We start from the raw sequence: 25,000 nt of genomic DNA, 5'->3' as shown, positions 1-25,000 counted from the left end.
TATGCATATATACATGTATGTATATGTATGTATGTGTATATGTATGTATATGTATGTATTTGTTTATGTATGTATGTATATGTATATGTGTATGTATGTATATGTATATGTATATGTATATGTATATGCATATCTTTCCCTGGAGGAGTGTTCCCAGCACAATAATCTGGTAGTCTATTGGCCATTTTGGGCCAATTTCTAGCTCTTTCAAGTCCCCCTGTATAAAACCTGCTTTGGCGCGGCTTTGCGCAATTTTGCGCATAGCGCAGCATCGGGCAGCTCTGCTTAATTGGGTTTAAACCATTCTTGGCTCCACAAAGTCTGCTCTTCACTTTTTCCCTTAGAACTGATCTAGTTCTCAAAATAAACACCCTATTCCTACTCTAAAGCCTGGCACTTGCTCACTAAAGCAATTATATGTCAGCACTAAAAAATTAAAAGCACTACACCCTCACAAACTCCCCTTAAATACCTTGTCCCCATTGGCCCTTTTTTTTTCAATTATAAAGGAATTCCCAATACTATTCTAGCATGTCCAAAGGTCAGTTGTCAATCTCCTCTCCGGTCCAGTTGGTGAATCTGGGAATCTTGAGGCAATGTTACAACTGCCTCAGATACACAGACAACCCTCTCCTCCTCCCAACAAATTCCAACACATGTGAGAGATGCAACCATATAGCCAAACTGGAGGCTAAGCTCTCTCAACTCAGTACTGGCGTAACCAGTCAAGAGGAGAAGGGAACCACACTCACTACAATTCCAATCTCACATAGACCTACCACAACAGCAAACCAAACACATAAGCACACAAAAACATACTCGGAGGCTCTAAATAAAAATCTGCCTAAGCACCAGAGACCTCCAAAGCAGACACCCAAGCAACCGCTACCCCAAAACAAAACACGTGCAACACATAGCTCACAAAGCCAGTGTGCCGAACAGTCACAGCCCTTAAGGCTAAACAACACACCTGATACACTTGTAATAGGTGACTCTATCGTCAGGCACACTGACGTCCCGCTCACTAGGCTGAACAAGGAGAAGGTCACGGTGAGCTGCCTGTTGGGTGCTAGGATCCGCCATATAACACAAGCACTCAGGTCACTCCAAGGCAAGTACAAATATGACTCAGTCATTGTCCATGCTGGTGTGAATGACCTGAGACATACCTCCCTGGACTTCATGAAAAGAGACATAGAGGAGCTCTCTGAGCATGTAGCCCAGGCCGGTATGACCCTAACCTTGAGTAGCATCTTACCCTCACCAAGAATGATGCCACAATATGAAGACAAGATGATCAAATTCAACAATTGGCTTAAGTATTGGTGTAATTCAAAGGGGATCCAATGCCTGTCAGCCTGAGATGACATGCTCGACAAGCCACGATGCTTCACTAGGGACGGCTTGCACCTGTCTCCCCTGGGCTTTCGGATATTGGCAAAGGCTCTTGCCACCCCCATAGTGCCTTTTTTAGGCAAGGCTCAAAAGACAAACCCATCTCCATAGGTATCAAAAGGGATAAGAAACTAAGAGTAATGCTACTCAAAACCAGAAGTCTAAACCTCAAGATGCACGCACTCGAAACTCTCTTTAGCATGGAGAACATTGATATCTGTGCAGTAACAGAAACCTGGTTCAAGGCTCCAGAGAGCACCCCAGCACTACCAGGTTATACCTCATACCATGCTTTTAGGCCCCAAAAGTTGGACCAAACAACAAAAGGAGGGGGAGTATCAATATTCGTCAAAGATACCCACACCTCCAGGTTGGTGGCACAGCAGCATCAGAGACTATCCATGTGCAACTAACAGTGGGTAAAACTGCCTTCCAGTTTATAGCCTGTTACAGACCACCCACCCTAACCCAGGAACCCCACTCAGCCTTCCTGAGAACACTGGAAAATATGAAGGTCTCTCCAAACACCATTATATTGGGCGACTTCAACTACCCAAACATAGACTGGGAGCATTACTCTAGCTCCAACACCCTAGCCCAAAGGTTCCTAGAATTTATAAACTCAAATGCTATTGAACAACTTGTTACCACTCCCACAAGAGGGGAAAACATACTGGACCTGATCATCACCAACATGGGGGCTTTATGCTCCAGACCAGAAGTGTATCCCTCACTGGTAAGATCAGACCATAAACTAATCTCACTGGATATTCACATCCTAACCCCACCCCCTGCCCAGAAAACCACAGTGAAAAACTTCTCTAAAACAAATTTCACACTCCTCAAAACCGAGGTGGAATCCTTCAAAGCCCCCAGGCCTGTGGAAGATATGGCCCAGACCACAGAATCCTTTCTAAATGTATTCTATGAACACCTTCAGGAATGCATGGATCATGCAATCCCAAATAAAACCAAGACCCAATCCTCCAAAGGCAGGCGTCCTGTCTGGTGGACCCCAGCCATAAACAAACTATACAATAGAAGGAGGAAGCACATGATAGAGCAAAATCCCAAAAAGGGAAGGCATCTCTGATCAGTATTAGCAAAAAATTACGGGCACTCATGAAATCATCTAAGGCCAGCTTTGAGAGAAAAATTGCACAGGACACTAAGGATAATCACAAGGCTTTCTTTAGTTATGTTAGGAACCTGGGTGGGAATTCCCAGATATGCTCAGAATTAGTCCAAAATGACAAAAAATACACCGAACCCACAGACATTGCCAACATCCTAGCTGACAGGTTCAGCGCAAACTCACCCCCCCCCACCAAAAGGGCAAATATCTATCCCAGCAGAGTGCTGCCCCCCTGACATCTCAGATGCTCAGGTAAGATCCACCCTCTCCAAAGCAAAAACCACAGCATCAATGGGACCAGATGGTGTCCCGGGCTGCGTCCTACATGAACTCCAAGAAGAGCTAAACCCAAATATAAAACTACTGTTCAATCTCAGCCTTACTACAGGATATGTACCCAAAGAGTGGCGTACAGCAACAGTGGTCCCTCTCCACAAAGGTGGTGCCTCAACGGATCCTGTAAACTATCGCCCCATAAGCCTGACTAGCTTGGTCTGCAAAGCTATGGAAAGCATCATCATGGACCTCATAAATAAAGATATTGGGGACCTACAGACACTGGATCCTACCCAGTTCGCCTTTGTTAAGGGCAGATCCTGCCTCTTAAACCTGGTCGATTTCTTTGAAACAGTCACCAAGGCCATTGACGAGGGGAAGGTGGTCCACACAGCCTACCTGGACCTCGCAAAAGCCTTCGATACAATACCCCACTCGGGCATTATAGATAAGCTCACCAGCTTAAATATAAACCCCTATGTCACTAGATGGGTTGCAAGCTGGCTCAAGGACAGAACCCACATGGTTAGAATTGCTGGAGCTATGTCAGACTCCAAACCAGTTACAAGTGGCGTCCCACAAGGCTCAGTCCTGGGACCTCTCTTGTTTGGTATATATTTCTCAGAGGTACAGGCCAACACAGAAGGACTGTGGCTGACGAAGACTGCAAACTAGGCGCCATAATCGATTCTCCAGCCGACACAAGCATCCTACAAAAGGGCCTCATAGAAACAGACAACTGGTGCCAGAGCCATGGTCTCAAGCTAAATGCCAAAAAGTGTATAGTCACCCCCTTTGGCAAAAACAAAGTGCCCACAAATTACCACATAGGTGGTAATCCATTAAGTACATAAGAAGTAATTAGGGACCTGGGGACCCAAGTTGATAGCAATCTCTCATTTGAAAACCACGTGGCCAAAGTGGTTAGAAAAACATTTTATATAGCCCACCTAATCATGAAGGGATTCACATCTAGATCAGGGGAGGTCATCGTGCCTCTTTACTCATCCCTCATCAGGCCCATAATTGAGTACAATGCCCCTTTTGGGATGTACTTTACCAGACACCTGCAGCAACTGGAAAGACCCCAAAGATACCTCACCAAGAGGATCAAAGGGCTCAAACAGATGCCATATGCTGCCCGGTTAAAGAAACTCCAGCTCTACTCAGTGGCATACCACCTGCTCAGAGGTGATCTGTGCCTGACGTATAAAGCCATGTCCAACCCGGAATTAATGGACATGCTGCACCTCAGAAAATCCAAATCTTATCGAGCTACGCGCTCAAGAGACTTGAACCTCAGCACTGAAATAAATAGGACATGCTGGAGGGACAGATTCATAACCCAGAGGCTCCCTTCACTCTGGAATAAAATCCCAGTCCAGGTAAGGCAGAGTCCCTCATTGACTCTCTTCAAGAGGAATCTTGATGAGTGGATGGGAGATCGTAGGTTTACCCCGGGTATCACTTCTGTGTCACTGTTAGACAGAGGCACAGTATACTAACCTCGAAAAAGGGCATAGCAAAATTCATTTAAAATGGGTGGCGAAAGCCAAACACACTCTGACTAGGCTTATAAATGCCCTAGGGCAGATAGCCTAGTATGAACCTATGAACCTATGAACCTATATGTATGTATATGTATATGTATGTATATGTATATGCATATGTATGCATATGTATATATTTGTATATGCATATTTATATGTATGTGTATGTATGTATATGTATATGTATGTATATGTATGTGTATGTATATGTATATCTATGTATATGCATATATATGTATGTATATGTATATGTATGTATATGTATATGTATTTATATGTATGTATATGTATTTGTATGTATATGTATATCTATATGTATGTATATGTATATGTATGTATATGCATATATGTATATGTATGTATATGTATGTATATGTACATGTATGTATATGTATATGTATATGTATGTATATGTATATGTATGTATAGGTATGTATATGTATAGGTATGTATATGTATATGTGTATGTATATGTATATGTATGTATATGTACGTATATGTATATTTATATGTATGTATATGTATGCATATGTATATATATGTATATGTACATGTATGTATATGTATTTATATGTATATGTATGTATATGTATGTATATGTATATGTATGTATATGTATGCATGGGTCTACTTACAATGACTGAAACCCCTCAATAGAGAGGTCAATAGTAATGCAGATGCCAACAGTCCACTCCACATGTGCAAGGAAAATCCTCTCTGCGTGCAAATAAAAACTTTAAAAAAGAAAAACAAAAACTTTATTTTTTTTTTACACACACACACACACACACACACACACACACACACACACACACACACACACACACACACACACACACACATACACACACAGACACACAGACACACAGACACACACACACACAGACACACACATATATATATATATATTTACACACACACAGATATATATATATATATGTGTGTGTGTGTGTGTGTGTGTGTGTGTGTGTGTGTGTGTGTGTGTGTGTGTGTGTGTGTGTGTGTAAACCAACAGTATATAGAAAGCAACAGATCTTTGTAGTAAGGTGCGATAGTTTTCCAGCCTTAGCAGGTAAGGCATGTTCCACCTATCAGGAAAATATTAAATCACAAGGAAAACCGCTACTTCATGAGTACTGATGTTGTTGGCTGACACTCCTTGTACCGGGAGTAGCAGATGAGCTGAGGTTAGAATTTAAATTATTGAGCACTTATAATGTGTTTGTAAACTAATAGTTCTTTAGTATAAAATAAAAAATCTTAATTAATAGATAAGTGCTTTTCTTCTTAAATTAAAGCTCTCATCTAATTAGTACCAGTTTTCCCTGTGGTTTAACATTGCATATCTATCAATCTTTCTCTGTGTCTTCATGTGTGCATGTGCATGTGTGTGTGTGTCTGTGCGCATGTGTGTGTATTGTAACAGTTTGCTTGCTAGCGCCAATTGCTACAATACACACACACACACACACACACACACACACACACACACACACACACACACACACACGGATACACATAAACACACATGTACATACACATATAGATGTATATAGCAGTTTGCTTGCTTGAGAGTTTCTTTTGTCAACCTGTGAATTTAGTTAGTTCTTTAAATGATTCACAGTTTATCAAATATGCAGGAATGGAGTTAATGTGAGAATGTGAGACAATGTGGTTTAGGGAGTTTTCCCTTTTCCCCACTGTTGTGTGACCTTGTATTATTTATATATAAGTAATAGGGGGTATGCAGGTGCAGGAGGTCTTAATCCCTTTAAAAAAATATGTATTCTTTGGCATAATCAACTGAATATGTTCATAGATTAGTACTAGGCTAACTGCCCTTGCGAGCCATTATAAGCCTAGTCAATCAACCCTTGTGAGACTTAAACCATGTACCTTGTGTTTGTAAGGCAAACACCTTAACCATTAGGCCACCATCTCAAACAATATGCAGATGTTAAGTTTTTTGCCAGTAATGTGAGCATCTGCAATGCTGTATTCTGAATGTTTATTAACCACTCAAATGTGTGCATATATATGTAAAAGACAAAAAGGCAAAACCAAGGTGATCACTAGGCTGACTATCATAAAACTCTTCTTTAATGAAAAGTGAAAAATAAAAATTAAAAATGCCAGGATAAGTATTTTCAGGTTAAAGCCTTCTTCAGATCTGCCATTAAAAGGTAAAGTGAAGGATTTATAGTTGAAACTAACAAATCAGAGTTGTTCCTTTCAGTCACTTTTTAGTTTTCCAATCTGTGTCTTCCACATGAATGTACACCTCTTCAATGTGGATAGGTTCACACTCAAATCAAATATCCAATAAGATTCTGATTCTGTTATCCAGCTGAGTGCCTAATGTTACACCAGGCTTAACAAATCAAATAGCTCTTTTCAGACACTGCCTTTTAGTTGACCAATCTGTGTCTTCCACATGAGGCTACACCTCTTCAATGCGGCTAGCTTCCCACTAAAGTCAAATATCCTATAAAATTGTAGTTCTGCTGTCCAACTAATCCTACAGGATTGTAGCAGAATTTACTTTCATTGGCAGAAGGTCATGAGTGGAAATAATAAAAATAATAAAGATATAAATAACAAAAATAAATAGCCCAAACGGTTTAAAATGTTTGGAGTACATATTCAGTTCGTCTTCTAAGGTCTCTTTAATCCTAAATGGGTTACGAGGAGGTAAGGAATGTGTATATTCATAAAGCGGATCAAGTATCTTCATTCAGGCATTTATTTTTCACTGTTCATTAAAGAAGAGTTTTGTGATAGTCAGCCTGGTGATGGCCTTGGTTTTGCCTTTTTGTTTTTTATACATTTTGTCCAAGTGCTTATCTTTGACTGATGAACAGTACGTTTGTGGATTCTTGTATAAATATATATATATATATATATATATATATATACATATATATAAATGTACATATATGTAAGAGTAGTTTCTTTAGACCAGTGCGATGACTTTTCTCTAGTAACACTACTGCTGCCTCCTGCTCTGGCTACTTTGTTTGACAGGGTAGGATGATCTTACTTGGGGGGAAGGGTTGCACAGAGGTATTATGTAGTTTCTGGATAGAAAAAAATCTTTCTGCACCAGGGCAAAATAAACCCAGGCAAACTACAAAAACAAGCCACCCTGGTGGACTCCTGGTATTAATAGGTTGTACAACAAAAGAAAGAAAATCCTGTCGAGAAGTAAAAGGAATGAGGACAAAAGGAAAAATGTCCCTTTTTAGTCTAAACTAGCAAATCAGGGAACTAGTCAGGTCTCAGAAAGCAGACTTTGATGTAAAAATAGCCTCCAAAGCCAAGGATAACCATAAGACATTTTACAGTTATGTCCACAATCTATGGGCAACACATAACAATGTGTGGAATTAGTTGTAGATAGTTTCACCTGTACTCAGCTGGAAGACATACCAAATCTGCTGGCCAACAAATTCATCGCAAATTTCACTTTCCTATCATCTCCAGTTCTCCCCCATGAAATACCTTCCACCACTCCACGACCAATTATCACCAAAGAAGAGTTTGCCACTGTGCTCTCTAACTATAAAACATGTCTTCAGTGGGCCTGATGATATACCCTGATGATATACCCAGTTGCCTCTTAAACAGCTTAAATCAGGACTTATTAGGCCCTTTAGGATCTCTGTCTAACCACAGCCTCCAGACTGGCTTTGTCCCATTAGAGTGGAGGACCAAAACAGTCATACCTCTGCATAAAGGGGAACAAGATACTGACCCAAGAAATTACAGACCCATAAGTTTGACTCTGCTTATATGTAAGGGCATGGACATGAAAAATAATGATATAGGAAACCTCCAAACACTGGACCTGACCCAATTCAGCTTTGTCAAGGGTAAGTCATGCCTACTGAATTGGGTGGATTTCTTTGAAAAAGACACTAATGCCATAGATGAGGGTAAAACAGTACATACCACCTACCTCGACCTGGCCAAGGCATTTGATACAGTTCCCTACTAATTTATAAACTCACAAAATTGGGCATAAAACATACTTTCACCTGATGGATAGCCAATTGGCTCAAGGGCAGGACACGTGTGGTTAAAGTGGATCAATCCACATTCAGGAAAATGTGGAAGGCCTCTGAATGACAAAGTTTGCCAATGACTGCAAGCTGGGGCAATCACTGAATGTCCCAATGATGTAGATATCCTTTAGAAAGGTCAAGAGCAGAGAAATGATTACTACCAGAACTATGGCCTAAAACTAAATGCAAAAAAATGTATTATTATGCCGTTTGGAAGTCAAGTAGTCCTGCAAATTACAACATTAGCAGCACACGCCTAAGAGTAGACTCAGAGGTGAGAGATTTAGGTACACAGATAGACAGTAGCCTGAACATTGACTGCCATGTGTCCACAGTGGTGAGGAAGTCCTACTATGTGGCACAACTTATAAGTAAAGGAATGACATCCAGATCCAAGGAAATTACAGTCCTGCTTTACACATCCCTTATTAAACCAATAATTGAGTACAATGTGCCATTTGGCATGTACTTGGCTAGGCACTTACAGCAGCCGGAGTGACCTCAGAGGTTCCTCACAAAGAAAATACAGAGTGTAAACAACATGTCCCATGCAGATAGACTAAAAGCCCTTTCTGTTTACTTTGCTCCTACTGAATATTAAGAGCTGATTTATGTCTGACCTACACGACAATCACAAATCCAGCCCTGATAGAGCTGCTACATGTCTGCAAGTACAACAACACAAGGGTCACCTGATCCAGAGATCTAAACTTGGTCAGTGACTAAAAAAAAAAACATGCTGGAGAGACAGATATGTGTCTTGGAGATTGTCCCTTCTTTGGAACAGGTTTCCTATTCACATTAAGCAAAGTCCTTCCCTGTCCCTCTTCAAATGCAATGTGGATAAATGGATGGGGAATCACAGATTCACACATGTGGTAGTGCATATGTCCCTTATGGATGGGGGGCAATCTGTAACATAATGCATAAGCACAAATCCATGCCATCCTCTTGACACTAGGGGCCATATACTGGGTAAAATTGGTTATATTAGCAAGGCATGTAAGGGCTCTTAAGCCATTACCCAAGTAATCTCCTATGAACCAATGTTCTTTACTCACTTGTCCCTTGTGATCTTGAACCACTTGGAAATAGTTTGGGAAAGACTTTAAGGTCCATACCCTTATGGTGTCTGTGGACTTCCTCCTCAAACAGGATGAGAGCTGTAAAGGAGGAATCCATGAAGTCCACCTTGTTCTTCCAGAAAATCTACTAGCTGGAATCAGACAGTCTGAAACAAGCAATGCCATCAAAGCAACTATAATGGAATCTTTAGCTGTGTTGTAAGCCACATGGTCAATGTGGATGATGAGTTTAGGAGATATAGGAGTTAAGCCTGGAATGTTCTGTTTCTCTTCATCATCTGTGATGCTCTTGGATGCTGCGCCTGTCTGGATCATCAGGTCCCTGTGGAACCAAACCATATGAGAAAAATAATCCAATGTCCTTGGTGACAAGATTGAACATATAAATACTTGTTTCCACATTCTGTGCATTGTTCTGGGCTCTCTGTCTGGATAATGGATACCTGGTATTTGAGGCATGTGGGCCTGCATAGGGCTACTGCATAGACAATGTGATACAGTTTAGGTGACCAGACTAACCAATCTGAGGGTGGAGGGAATGTTCCATCAGCCTTTCTTGTCATGGGAGCCAATGTGTCAGCATTACTCCAAGCCATTTTTAGAAGCATCTTTCAGCATATATACTAGAAGAACACCCTGAAAGATTTGTGGACTGAATTTGCAGGCCTCCTAAAGTCCTTTCTGGGGTACAGTCTAGGGCTAGTGAGCTACTTCCCTTTAATCTGCTCGAATGTAAGGAATTTTGGGTCTTTTGGCAGTGACCCAGGAAGATAAAACCCTTCTTGTTGTTCATGTCAAACATGGTAATACATCCTAGTGATTCCATATGCTTGTTTTTTGTGTTAGCCTTCCACTGACTTTCCATGGATGGTTCCAACTGTAACAGTGGGGCGGGGTACTTGTTTATATGTTAGGTAAGAGAAAACTGCAGATGCCTGGAGGAGAACCCTCTGGAACAGCTTATTATGTGACATACTGTTTCTGGAGGGTTACATCCTGTAAATGTGCACAGACAGAGACTGTCAGCATGTTGTGAATGGCCATATTTTGTGACTCCATAGGCATCTGTTACATAAATTAGGTAACTGCTATTTCTAACCATTACATAGCCTAGGGCTGCGGATGTGTAGTTTGGATGGTATCCTTCACAGGAATGGTGACCGTCAATGCCAATAGAAATAGTGATGCCATGAGTACTGCTGTAAACTTCAGATACAAGCCCTGGGGTGAAGCCACTATCAGGTATATATGTGCCTCTCTCTGAGCCTGCATAAATGACACAGAAGAGCATGGATAAGGTAGTATCAGCCATATAAGCCATAGGAATGCAATGACAAACAAGTGTTGGGAGACAGAAACACATTCTATTGTAAGAAAGGCCATTGGCTCTAGTGAAAATGTAGCAGATTGCACTAGTGGCCATTGGAATTCCCCCAGGAAGAGCAGCAAGTCCTGATGTCAATGTTTTCTGGTGCAAAGACAAGTGGTCACTAGCCTTTCTTCTTAATGTACCACATTGGTCATGCCAACTCCCTGAAATCAATTTGAGACACAAGAATTGAAAGAGGGAGGGCCTGCTGAGATTGCCCTCTGTTTTATGGTCACACCATAAGTTGGGGAGAGAGAGAAAGAAAGAGAGAGCATGCTGTCAGAAAGGTAACCTCCTTATCCATCATGATTTCTTTCTGAATATCCTTTATAAACAAGCCGCCATCAGTGAAGGAGTACTCAATGTTGAGAAGGTGGCAGAAGCTAGAAATGCTGGGTGTCCGATGATTCTACATTAGAAAGTGATGCTAACACAAGGGAGAAGAGACAGAGGGTCAGGTAGTGGGAATGTCTCTGACTGTGGCTCTTAGCTTTGTGTACAAGTTTTTTTTGGTCTTGGAGGAGTACGTGGTATGTGCTGGGGCATGCTGGGGTCAATGGCAAGAAGAACAAGAAGCTGGAACCATTTCTTTGGAGGTGGCGGCTGACTCATCAACGGGAGCTTAGAGTTGGCCCGAGGAGGTTAGCTTAATAAAATGTGATGCCAGCTTATCCTTCTGGCATCAGATAGTAGCCTTATTAAAATCTGACAAATATAGCACATTAAATTATTGTTTCTTCCCAGCAGATTGCAGGCTTAGAGTTGTCATTATTGGTGGCTATTTGGGCTCCACAGACACATCATTAAAAATCTGTGGCATTTTGAGGATGGAACAAGGCCTTTTTGAGGTCAGTAAACTGATTCTTAGGCAATAACTGAGTTAAATTAAATGAACCTACAAACTAGAGAGATAGCAATTGAATAGGAGAAGCGTTTACCTGACCAAGGAATAAGGAACGCTGAGAAGACAGCAAAACAAGAAAAAATCAACATCACCAGTTTGAGGAGAATTCCCTACTGGCAGCAGTTTAGCCAGTGGCAATGAAGACTTGGATAACGTCAAACAGAAGGTGATCTTGGAAGGGAACACACGAAAATTATCTGAGGATGTTCCATGCTACAGCAAAATCCTGGGTGTTACTAAGGATGCCCACTAGTTAACAAATCTGCTTCACAGAAATAGGTGCAGTTGAGTGGAATGGACTGCCTCAATCTGTGAGAATAAATCAATGAATAAATCAATCAATACATTCCAGATGGAATGGGATTGATACAACAAAGAAAATCAGATGGAAAGGCAGCTGTAAAAACAGGACAAATTATCAATCATCTTATCCTGGTGGCATTTTATGTATGTACATATGCAATAACCATTAATTAAAAATGACATTAATATAATCCAAATAAAATATATGTGCAAAGGAAAAAAACAATAAATTGCAGGAAGTTAGCAATATAATGATAACGTATTGTACTAATTGCATGCATGCACTTTGAACAGCATAGTTACTCAGAAATGAGAGATTATCTAACAGCATTACTAAGGGCAAACAATATTTCTAAAGTTGCTCAGATTTTGCAAAAAGCCTCCACCTGTAATTTGGGTAAACTTGTGAGTGGAAAGGTATGACTTCTTTAGGAGAAATGTACAGAGTAACAGGAAAACTTAATTTGAGTATATGTTACATTTAGGCAAGTGTCAATATGACACAGAAGAAATAAAATCAGCACAATCACATTGTATTTATTTGTGTTTAATAATGATACGTATAAACTGTTTTGGTGTCGATTACTTACACCACTTTAATTTTAATGATATTCTCAGCTAGTACATGTATACAACTGCACAGTTTGGGTCTGTATGAATTTAAGTTGCAAATAAGAACTTAACCTGACTACAGTGTGGGCAGTGTATTGATAGTTGTTTATCCACAACTTTATATCTTTAATGCTGAATGTCATGTCACCAATTTCTGACTGTGACTTTTAATTGGAATTTTTGTATATTTTTAAGGTGTTGGTACCTGTAACCTTAGTCAGAATCTTGCATGTATGACATGTCATCTGGCTGCATCCATGCTGTTGCAAAATCTGAAAGTGAAGTCAGTGAAGCCGGCTGCAGCACTCTCATGTTCTCACCTCATCATATTTTTTTAAAATAAAAAATGTACACGGTGTCAGAAGTAATCATAAATAAATCATATAATCTTTTGTTTAAGAGAATATAAAGTTAAGAGTTTCTGTAAAAAAAATGCAAAGTGGTAAGGCACACATGATGGGGGTAGGGAGTTGGGTGTAGCATCTCTCAACTGCACGTCTTCTCCACTCCTTCCTTATGACCTCTTCCTTTCCCTTAGCTCCCCCTTCTACCTTTCTACCACCCCTTCACCCACAATGCATCAGCTTAACTTATATCCACTTTATGCTGCTTATGAAGGTATTAGCAATGCTATAGGTAGCACTTTGGTTTGGGTCAAGGGGAACAGAATCAACTAACATGATGGGTGGACCAATCATGGAGGTCAAGGGGTGGATGGAGAGAAACAACTCATTATTAATGGTTATTGGGAACCTTCCTTCAGTGTAGTTGCATGACAAAAGTGCTGAATTTCCAAGAAAAGTGGCATGCCATTGTTGGTCAAGCTTCAACATTTTATTTAGTTATTTATTTATTTATTGCTGTATTATGGCATATAGCAGAGAAGCCATCTGCATGGGGTGGTACTGTGAACAGGAAGTGACATCAGTTGCCTCAGTGCAGAATGATACTGTTTAAAATACAAAAAAGGAACCAGAGAAATGAAGTAGAGAAGTATTATTGAAGGCGGCACTAGATGACATCTGGGAAAGTCAGGTAACAATATCTTACCAGTGACTGATAATCAGTTACAGCTAGGAGATTCGGGGGGGGGTGGGAGGGGGGATGTCAGTGACTGTATCTGTTTTTTTTTTTTTTCTTGAGTATTTGACACAGAAGAGGTAGACGGGCTAAGATCTAGGCTGGGATAGGGGGCAAGATTTGGGTAGGCAGGTACAGAGTATGCATTGGGTGTTTGTTCCTACAGACAGGTTAGAGGAAGGTATCTTTTCTTGGTAGCATGAAACAAAGGGTAGGAGTCAATTGGTTTAACAACTGAATAACATGTTAGCAGAACAGATGCTGGGCAGAAGGACCATATTGTGACACATACTTAAGATGGCCTTGAAAGAGACATAGAAAGAACAGTACATAAAAATGTTTTAATGTGTTGGATACTAAGAGGGTAAAATAGTAAAGCTGGACTAATTCCAGGCAAAATACGTCAAGGCAGCATTATCTGCTCTCATGAAACAGTGCCATATTAGGTTTAGGGCAAGGCTGTAAGGCAGTTAGGTCCTAGGATTGCTTTACTTAATGGTGTTTATATTAAAAATAAAGCAGAACAGGCTTTCAAATGCTGGTTATTAGTGACACAGAGAGACTACAGAGAGGAGAGGTACAGTTGATGTATAAGCAACAATTTGAGAAAAAATAGTTGATAAAGCTGGTAGTGAGACATCTGTCGGTTAATCAGGGGTGGACTGGGACAACAATTAGACTCTGGCACCATCAGAACCACAGGCCCATTTTCACTAACTAGTGTGGTATATTGAAATTCTTCAGAAAAATGGGGAAAATGAATTAAAATAAAAAAAGACAATTGTTGAAGCAATCAATATTTAATATTATATTATCTATCAATACAATTTTAATTATTTAATAACACTTAAAAATTAACATTAAACAATTAAATTACAATTAAACAATTAAAAATACCTATACTTATAAGATATTCTATACTTTTCTTATTAATTTTAACAAATTTTAACAAATCCCACATTAATTTTATGGGACGAGTACATCGTTCAATAGTTCTGAAGTTTCTAAAATTTTAATTATCTCGTCCAAATCTAGGTTCATTAGCACATATTTTTCTGTAAACAATGAAAGAATATAAATTATCATTAGAGACTGTGCTTCTCAAACCATTTTTAATAACTTTTAATGCAGAAAAACTTCTCTCACACCCAACTTGCCAGGAGAAAAAATAAATACAGAATGTATCTGGTTGACCCTGCCAGGAAAAAAAAAAACAAAAACTGAGAACTTATTCGCATCACTGATTTTCTCTTTTTTGGTTGCATGTCATTCGGCTCTCCACTCACTCACTCACTCACTCACTCTCTCCCTTGCAACTAAAGTGCGGGAAGAGAATGTTAGAGTAACAGGACTCATCAGCAGCCATATCACCACATACTCAGATTACGTGACAGGCTGCCGACTTCAAAGTCCAGTCAGCATCAGATTTCCTGGTGTTAAATCTGCAATGACTTCTGCAGCTTTTCATTAATGCCTGTGGTCTTCGCAATCTGCACTGTTTAAGGAAACAAAAAAGAGGTGTTTTTCCCTTTTGTTTTTTAAAGTGGAACTCGAGCATGCATGCGCGCTGCTCCAAGTTTTGAGTAGAATCACATTTGAGTTTACACACTAGCTTGCAGTTCAAACTGCTGCTAGTGTGTAAAGTTTAATAATTAACCTTTTTGTTTTGTTTTTTTGAGGAAATTGGGGGGCTGCAGTCCAGTACTCCAGCACCACAAGCTGTCCCCGACTGAGACTGAGCTTATTATAAAATCTGGTAGAATAAAATGAGCCAGTTACATGGGAGTAGGAAAAATACAATATGTAACCACTTTGTTGCACGCCGCTTCCTTTGAAATAGACTTATAAATAATAAAAATAAACACATACGAGTATACGACCATCTAGATACATAGTTGCATGTATATCCCACCTCATGTGCTGGCCTTGGCAACTATAAACATTTTACATTATAATAAAACTATTACCACTTTGGATGCATTTGGACAATGGTCATTGATAGCTGTGATTTGGTGGATACTGCTTTAAATAAAAAGCATTTTTTATGCATACAATTTTGAAGAGCACCAACCCACTGGCCCATTTTGCCACTGGCCCTACTGACATTTGCCAGAACTGCCAGATGCTGAGTCTGCCCCTGCTGTTAGTTATAACAGACAAGGCTATGCCAAGTGCGATAGGGGAAGGTCAAGGTGTGATTTTCAAGCCCTGCTGGCCTTACCTGCTGCAACAGGCCAACCACATTTTGCTTGTGTGTTCTCATTGTGACGGGCAAGAATCCATTTGCAAAGTGATCTATGAAGGAACTTGGAAGTGACCTTTAATATTAAGCCAGTAGTTGCACAAGATGGCAAGTGTCTTTGGACACCAGAGAGGTAAGTTGAGGGTTCACTCTGAAGTGAGACAAGTGATGAGGAAATATGTTTTTATACATTTTAAATGGAATCCATCCTGCTTCAAAATAGAACCTGAAGTATAGACCTTTTATAAGTTTCACACCATCTCTGTCATCTAGTATTTCTTGCTGAAAATGTGATAAACTGGAACTTAAGCCATTTATGACAAAAAGAATGAGAAAAATATTTGATAATGTCACCAGTGGTAACTCAGAGGTGTTAGTTTTTATTAGTCAGTGGCTATAGTCTGATGATAACCGCTATGCTTGTACTATATATTCTTTTTATATAAATATCACAGCAGTGCCTTTGATCAAGGAGACCAGATTTGTATTCCTTGGTCTCCCATGATTTTGTGAATGCCAAATAAAGAACTTTCTACATTAATGTATTTTGACTGCAGGTTTCTTTGTTGTACCTTAGCACCCGGTACCATGAGTTGGATTTTGAACTGTCTGAGAAATACTGCAGCAGAAAATCACCTTGTTTGGGCCTCATTATTGACAATTTTCTGTCTGGCTTGTTTTGTGTTGCAATCATGGACTAAAACTAAATGCCAAAAAATGCATTATGGTATCCTTTGGGATGTCATCAACCCCAGGGAACTGTCACATTGATAACATGTCCTTAAAAGTTGACCTAATTGTTGGGATTTGGGAACTCATGTGGCCCGTCTCCTAACTTTTGAACAACATGTAGTTATCATTGTAAGAAAGTCCTTATATATTGCACAGCTTATAAACAAAGGGATTGTGTCTATATCTAGGGGTGTCATTGTCCCCTTGACTAAGCCCTCATTAGGCCAATGGTCATTCTGGGATGGTATGATTGACAGACCACATTGTTTTGCTATAGATGGTCTGCACCTGTTCTCTCTAGCCTTTTAAATATTGGCTAAAGCCTTGTCCACTCCCATTTGTGTGGAAACAACAGAGTTGTATGCATATGAGTGATATTAGATGTAGGCAGGAGGGAAATGCTCTATATAAAACACAAGGGAGTCATTTCTACATTCATTGGTACAGATAAACGTTTACTGCCTTCCCCATGTTGCTGAAACATAGAGGCATAACATGTTGAATAGTGAAGAGCAGAAATGCATAATTAATATTGATGCAATGATATACCGAAGGCTAAATGAACTACTTTTGAATAAATATACAAATCTATTTATATGCTTATATACCAGCATATACTTGTATTTATAAAATCAGCATTTGAAAGAAATGGCATGTTTTACACACGGAAGGTATGCATGTTTGCAAATGAGTTTGTAAATTATATTTATTTGATAATGTTTATATTTGATTGGATATTTGGTATTAGGTGGGTGGATTTCACACTGAAATTTAACTGATTCTTTATGATCAGGTGACTGGTATTTAAATGCTGATTTGTAGAAGGTTAGTTTTGTTAAAAATGACTATTATAGGTGAAACTGTGGTCTGGCTTGTTTGTTTTTATCTCTTTTAATAAGGTATTGATGGATAATCATTTTCATCTGCTGGATATATTTTTTTGGACTCTATATTACTGGTGGGTTTCATGCACAATTTTTATCCACTTCTTATAATTGTTAGTATTGTGTGTGTGTATACACACATACATATATATATTTATATATATATATATATATATATATATATATATATATATATATACATGGGTCTACTTCACATAACCAAACGCTCAAATGTTCGAAATTCATATGGCCGAGACCATATGATCGAACATTTGAATGTTCGAAAATGTGAACTAGACTCGTAAAAATAAAAAAACACACATTAAACTGTGTATAGCAGGGGGGGGCTTTGCCCCCCTGCACCCCCCACCTCCTCTACTTAAATATACCAACTCCGAGATCGCACTACAGTGAGAACAAGGGAAATCTCTCAGACCATACTGTATGCGATTTCCCATTCAGAATGTCGGTATTTCTAAACTTCGAACATATGGTCTGCGATCATATGGGTTTTCGAAGTTTTGAATTTCGGCATTCTGAAGGGGACCCCATATATATATATATATATATATATATATATATATATATATATATATGTATATAGCTATATATCTATATCTAAGATATATGTAAAACTCCACAACAAACTCTCCAGTACCATATATATGATATATATAATATCTCAAATAAAATCAATCAAAATATCAACCAATATATGTATAAATAATACATTTTATGCAAATTTACATCAGTGGACAAGACACAAACCGGTTTTGTCTCATGGCAACCTCAGTGCATAAGGAAAATCTAGCAGCAATGCATCTTTTTGAAGACTTCATTTAAAGAAGCAGACACACCGTATATAATAAATATATATATATATATATATATATATATATATATATATATATATATATACATACATACATCAACAGGAAAAAAAAACAAAATACTTTTAAATACATCGAGCCGAACTTGGACTACAATACAAATATAATAACACAGTTCTTTTTTATTTGGAGATTGTTTTTTCAGCATTTTGGCTTAGCTCGACATTGTGGGAAGCCTGAGATGCTGAAAGCTTTTGTTTTAGATTTGGACCCTGTTTTTGCTGGGATTGCTGATTTTCATTCACACTTTCTGCAATAACTTTGTAAGTTATCAAGGTTGTGGAGCATTATTTCTGTGAATTTGTTTTTGAGATTTATAGCACATTGCAACCTCGATTGCATCGTGTCCATGTACAGCTGTTTATATTTGAGACATGAATTTTGTTATATATTTCATTATTGCTGAGGGACAAGATTTAAGGTCATTCACAGATAATTTATTGAAAGACAAGCATGATTTTAGTCTTTTTATTATGAATGACAATAATGCCAGCTGTGACAATGTTAGTATAAGATCTGATATGGACAATGCTTTTAAAACTTTGAAACAGCTAAAAAACCTGGAGCTAATCTTTAGCATAATAAGTTACTCAGGATATTTGAACACTGATATTGCCCCAAGGGGTTTGAGAATTTATGCAGAACCAGGTGTGGGGGCTGATAGCACTGAGTTTATTGATAAATGCCGTCAGATTAACTGAATGTTATGAACAGCAGTGGGAAACTTTGTCTGAGAAAATTAATGGTGTGCATGACAAAAGTCAGAAATTTTCTACACAACATTGCTTTGAATCTAAATATACCAATATTTTTAAAGAGGTTAATGACTATGAGACTAAATTATATACCCACAAACTTAAAAAACACCGGCATGATTTAGCTGATTATCAAAACTACACCCCTTATTTGTGGAAGCGTGTGAAGAGGGCAGTTAGATTTAATGGGACCAGCTAGGGTAATGTCAAATCTAAACGTAAAAGGATTATTTCTATTCTTCGGAAATCCACTGCTTCTGAATGTTTTTCTTATAATTCCAACACAGATACTGAGACAGAAACTGGTGACTTTACTGATCTTTCTTCGCCTACCAATAAACACTTTAGTGGCTCTTTAGAAGGGGCAGAAGAAAGCACAGAAACAAAAACAGGCAAGATCGAGACCGAATTCAGGAGATTGATGCAGATGTGCATACTGAACTTCTGGCCGATATTGATAACAATGATGAGCGTTAGTTGCTGATGAATTTGAATACTTATACTTTTAACCAGAATTAAATCAGGGTATTAAATAAAGGTTTAGGTTTTTAGGTTTCATTCCATCATTTTTTGTTTCTCAATATTCTTTGGTGATGGATATGAAATTATTTTGTTGTCTGAATTTTAAGTATTTCTTTTCACAACAACGTGATTCTGTTAATAGAATTGCTACTTCATTTATGTTAAAAAAATCCAGTTTCACCCACCCTATCATTCAGTAGTCCAGTAATTTGGACAACAGATCATTAATGAATTGCATGTGAACCAAAATGATGTTTTTATAAATGTTGGTAATAACCTTAAAGGGAGGAAAAGGCTTAGAAACGATAGTGCGAACATCATGAATACCGACAAGGGTGGTGCCGTTGTTATTTGGAATGGGGTGCACTATGATTTTGGGGCAAGCAGACAACTTAATGATGTAACTTCATACTGTGAATTGCCCCATGGTCCAACTTTAGAATTTAAAACTTACATTGATGTTTTTTGAATAAAAAGAAGATGAGGGCCTCATCACGGAAATTTTATTAAATCAGTTAATGCGGTTGCACCCACAAGTTGATACATAATCCCACTGGTAGACCCATTGTTTCTGGTAGGGGCTCACTCATTGAACCTCTGTCAGTATATATGGAAAACAAGCTTAAGCCACTCTTGCTTTTTGTTAGGGCCATATTAAAAATACCAATGAGTTTCTTACAATCATGAATGATTTAAATACACCACTGAATTCATATATGTGCACTCTAGATGTACAGTCTTTGGATACCAGCATACTTCATGAAGGTGGTTTACTGTCTGTTAAATATCGGTTGGAGTATTCAGGGATATATTCTGAAACTCAGATTCAGTTTATGCTTAAGGTGTTGTTTATTATGTTAGAACACAATGTTTGTAGATATAGGGTTCATTGGTATTTGCAGAATAAGGGCACCACTATGGGGGCATCTTTTGTCCCGATCTATGCTGCTTTATTTATGGCATATTTAGAACTTAAAATGATTTATAATGTTGACAATGTTTTTTCTAGGTATTCCGTCATGTGGCAAGACTATCTGGGTGACTTTTGGGTAGTGAGGTGTGGTTCTACTGAAACATGGGAGCATTTTATTCAGTACCTGAATTCCAATTGTTATGGTTTGAGGTTTACTGGGAGATTGTATTTATTTAATGTGAGTTTCATGGGTGGTAATGTCTCCAAATTGACTAATGGGGCTATTGCCTCCAGCCTATATTGTAAAAGTTTTACTAAGAATTCATTCTACATGCTGATAGCATATGATTAGAAGTATTCCTAAATAACAGTTTTTAAGATTAAAATGTATTTGTAGCACCGACAAACTTTTTCAGCAGGAAGCCCTAAACATGAGGAATAGATGTATACATAAAGATTACTGAGAGAAAGTCATTATATCTGCCCATGATATGGCTTTGCAGCACTCTTGTGAATCGCTTTTAGATAAATATGTTGAGAGTGAAGACAATGGCGTACAGCAAAGGTAGGATGTTTCAGCCAAACCCCATTTAATTAGCACTTATGGTACTAATACCTTTCAATTTAAAGTGTGGTTAATAAATATTGGCATACCTTAAAATCAGATCCTTTTTTTTTGTCACTATGTGGATGACAATTGCCTTCATGGCTAATAGAGGGGTAACGCTATCGGAGAATATCTTTCTGGTTTTAAGAAAATTACAGCGGATACTTATTGGATTAAATGACATAAGTGGGTAGTTGTACATTCTGTGGAAATTGTTCATATTGTGAAGTTGTTTCTAGAACTAAATACTTCACTTCTGTTAATACCCTTAGGGTGTTTAACATTAGACATTTGATCATGTATACAAGTGAATGAGTAGTTTACTTAGCTATGTGTCAGTGTGCTGCCGTTTACGTGGATCAGACTTCCAGAACTTTTAAACAGAGAATTGCATTGCATTTGAGTGATATTCAATGTAAACATTCAAGAAATACTTTGTACAAACACCTTTTAAATCGTGCATCTGCCCACTTTTTTTTGTGGGGATAAACATGGTAGTAGGGGAGGGTTTATCTAATCAACATAAACATACCACTCTGTCTCAAAAAAAAAAACACGTGGATTATTTATCTTAGGATAATGTTCAAACCTGGACTTAATGAAGATTATTAATTGATTTTGATTATTATGTTTTATGTGGGTTTTTTGTTTTTCTCTATGTATTTAAAAGTAAATATTTTTTACTTTTAAGTGAGGTAAGATTACATTGGTTTGGACATGTGCTGAGGAGGGATGCTGAGTATATTGGGAAAAGATGCTAAGGATGAAGCTGCCAGGTAACAGGAAAAGAGGAAGGCCTAAGATAAGGTTTATGGATGTGGTGAGAGAGGACAAGCAGGTGGTTTGGTGTGACAGAGCAAGATGCAGAGGACAGGAAGAAATGGAAACAGATGATCCACTGTGGTGGCCCCTAATGGGAACAGCCGAAAGAAGATGATGATGATTTAAAAGTAAATATTTTTTCTATTGGTATATATGTATTGTATACGGTGTGTCTGTTTCTGTAATTGAGGTCTTTAAAAAGCTGCATTTTTGCCAGATTTTCCTTATAAACTGAGGACGCCATGAGGCAAAATTGGTTTGTGTCTTGTCCACTGCCATAAACTTGCATTAAATCTATTCTTTATATATCTGTATATATATATATATATATATATATATATATATATATATATATATATATATATATATATAGTTAGGGGGGGCTGTGGGGGGCCCAGCCCCCCACATTGGGGGGGGTGTGGGGTGTAGGCAAAAGAAACAGAAAAATAATATCTCTATCTAGCTGCTGACATTTGCTTTGGGGGCTGTTAGACATTGGGGAGTAGGATTTTTTTTCCTTTCACACTATAATGGGCTCTTGCAGTTGCTGTATATAATTAGCAAGGGTGTAGACATGTATGTTTTGTTTTGTGAATTTCAGTCAGTAGTCGATTTTGTGTGTTGGCAGTGTAGTAAAATATAACTATCTATCCATATATATATATATATATATATATATATATATATATATATATATATATATATATATATATTCGATACCAAACAACGTGCACGTCACAATCCCTTCTGGTGCTCGGAGAAGAAAAAAGTAATAACCACCAAATTACTCCAGCACTCAAAAAATGAAGACAGCTATGGTGCACGTGAAGATTTATTTCAAGCACAGCCTGCAGCACAGTAATTTGGTGTTTTATATACATATATACATATGGGTCTACTTTGACCTATCAAAATTACACATAATTAAATCTTACTTACCCGTTCCCACTTGTCCAAAAGTATACTAATCTGAAAAAAGCCACTTGGCCAGCACAAATAAAAACATAAATGAACCAAAACTAAACCCACCAAAGGGGGGTTTCACTCCCATGCCCTTTCTACTTAAATATTACAACTGTGAGATCACACTACATTGAAGAAAGGGCAAAGTTCACCATGGTGGCCAAGTGGTTCTTTTCCACAGGAAAGGATTTCAGTAATCTGTGATTTTGGATTATTGAAGTTTCGAACAAGTAGGAATGGGTAAATGAGATTTGATGATGTGTAATTTTGATTATATATATATATATATATATATATATATATATATATATATATATATATATCTACACTAGGCTAACAACCTCAAGGGCCTTTATAACCCTAGTTGTACAATCCAACCCAATGGTGTCCCTATGTATCATGGGCATTTAACAGGAAGGGGCATGTTAGTTAGGAAGTTTTTTGAGGTTATGTGGGGGAGGTGTTAGTTTGGGCCATACTGGCTGCCTCTGTCTATCAGAGACAAGGGGGCCAGATCTAGGGCGAATTTCCAATTCCCCATCCATTGGTTAAGGTTATGCTTAAATGAGGTTAGAAGCAGAATCTGCTTCACATGGATGGAGTACCTCTTCCAGATCATGGGGATCATCTGAGACACATATCAGTGACACACCAACATATCTTATTTATGTCACAAGCCAAACTTAAATCCCTGAATCTAGTGGTTCTGATGCTGTTTGTTTTGCAAATGTGCAAAATGTCGATTAGAGCTGGATTCATGGATGCCTTCTATGCCAGGCATAGATTGCCTCTTGTTAACCTGTAGGAGATAATGCATAGAGATAGGACTTTAAATCTATACAGGGCATGTGTATATGTTATGGATTCTCCTGGTAAGGAGGTACCCGATACATATATATGGGTCTACTACTAATGCCCGACACGACGATTCCCTGACAGAAAACTCACCGACGCCAGATGACCAACAACACACAAACCCGACACAAACCCGACAACGCAAAACACCTCACATCATTACACCAACACACGGAACGTAAACAACACGCAACACTACATAGCATACACACTAGCCCTGACCCAAACCCTAACCCTAAGGTCCGACACTATCGCACACTTCACCTACCTGCACCCTAACCCTAACTCACTTAACCCACCCCTAGCCCAAGCTCCGACACTAACGCACACATCACCTACCTGCACCCTAACCCTAACTCACTTAACCCACCCCTAGCCCAAGCTCCGACACTAACGCACACATCACCTACCTGCACCCTAACCCTAACTCACTTAACCCACCCCTAGCCCAAGCTCCGACACTAACGCACACATCACCTACCTGCACCATAACCCTAACTCACTTAACCCGTCCCTAAACTACAGTCCCTCACTAGCACACACTTACCTTACCCGAACCATACCTCCGACACGAACACACACTCACCTTTCCCACAGCCTAACCCGACATCCCACAATCTCGAGCACTTACCTGACCGCTCCTAACTCCGTCACCATCACACACTTACCGCGTCGCGACCGCACATTCCCTTGTCGGCCTTTCCGCTGTCGGCAAATCACCCTGTCGGTACACTTACCTGTCGGTCATCTGGCGTCAGTGAGTTTTCTGTCGGGGAATCGTCGTTTCGGTCATTAGTAGTAGACCCATATATATATATATATATATATATATATATATATATATATATATATATATACTAAGTACACATACATGTGCATACATACATATATCTATCTATATCTATATAGATATATATATATATATATATATATATATACACAGTGGATATAAAAATTGTACACACTCCTGTTAAAATGCCAGGTTAATGTGATATAAAAAATGAGACCATAATAAATCATTTCAAAACTTTTCCCACCTTTA

General features: G+C 38.6%; 1 protein-coding gene across 1 annotated transcript in view; it reads right to left on the bottom strand.

Moving 5' to 3' along the window:
* The window catches only part of GRIN2A (glutamate ionotropic receptor NMDA type subunit 2A), a 1,242,307-nt gene that overhangs the window by 986,248 nt on the left and 231,059 nt on the right, over positions 1 to 25,000 (bottom strand). The gene's annotated exons all lie outside the window — the stretch shown is intronic.

Source organism: Protopterus annectens, chromosome 12.part0 (assembly GCF_019279795.1).
Source record: "Protopterus annectens isolate FY-2018-M chromosome 12.part0, PAN1.0, whole genome shotgun sequence".
Classification (NCBI taxonomy): domain Eukaryota; kingdom Metazoa; phylum Chordata; order Ceratodontiformes; family Protopteridae; genus Protopterus; species Protopterus annectens.
Note: the sequence above shows the minus strand (reverse complement) of the source record. Positions and strands in the feature narration are given on the sequence as shown.